A 1,082-nucleotide genomic window follows, 5' to 3' on the forward strand; every position below is an offset into this window, starting at 1 on the left:
GCTCTTCCGATCTGAGCAAAGCTGGCTCCTGCTGAGAGGGCTGGGGCGGCTGCAGCCTCCGGGGTGGCAAAGAGCTTGGCGGGGCACAGCAGAGGCTCAGGCCTCGCCGAGAGGGAGGCCAGGCCTGCGCCAGGCCAGCTGGGCACCAACCCCTCCTCTGCGTCTCCTGAGGCCTGAAGAGTCAGAGCCTGCTCTGGACCTGCCTTGGCAGTGGGATCCGGAGCGGGACCACCCGCGTCCGCGTCCGCTGGGGCCTACGTCTCGTTCCCTGGATTCATCCGCGGGCAGAGAAGAGAGAGGATGGGGTCTCTCCCACCTCCACGTTGGCCTCGGGGGCCAGAAAGAGCCCCTCTGAGCCCTGGCATGCTGAGGACTTGGGGGAGGACATGGTGTCTAGGCGGCCGGCCGGGCAGGCGGCCCCAGGACCGCACGCTCAGACTCCAGGTGCAGTGTCGGGGGGAGTGCACCCCTGCAGAGCCGGAGGCCGGGAAGCAGGGAGCCATGGGGGACGAGGCCCGGGAAGGTCAGCCCTGGCGGGGAGGTCAGCCCTGGCGTGGAGGTCAGCCCTGGCGTGGAGCAGAGGCCCACCCGCACTGAGGGCAGCACCGGGGTCCGGGCCCCGCACGGCACTCTCTGCAGCTCGTTAGACCAGGTCAGTTATGAACACAAGAGGCCTACGTGAGTCCTCAATAAAAGTCACTCGAACTTGAAAAACGGGGAGAGGATAATGTCTGAGACGATGAAAGGATGCTTTTTCCTCATTTTTCAGAAATTTAAAATTTGTATTTAATAAGCATTTTTTGGTTTGGGGGCTGAAAACACACACGTCTTGACCACCTCCTGGGCTCCACAGCAGGATGGGATGGCCCAGGTGAGGTGGGTTAGAGGGCAGAGGCCTGGGAGGAGCCCCGCAGCTCGCTGATCCCCGGGTCCCAGCCCCGCGGCCTGCAGGAAGAGCAAGTTTTCCAAATATGGTCTGCAGTCCTCCTGACAGAGCACACTCCGATTCCGTCAGGGGGGGCGGGACGCCCAGCCCACCCTCCCTCAGTGAGTGACCCCAGAACACGGAGCCACCCGGTTGG

The sequence above is a fragment of the Bison bison genome, unplaced genomic scaffold (genome assembly GCF_000754665.1).
Source record: "Bison bison bison isolate TAMUID 2011002044 unplaced genomic scaffold, Bison_UMD1.0 scf7180017864295, whole genome shotgun sequence".
NCBI classification, from domain to species: domain Eukaryota; kingdom Metazoa; phylum Chordata; class Mammalia; order Artiodactyla; family Bovidae; genus Bison; species Bison bison.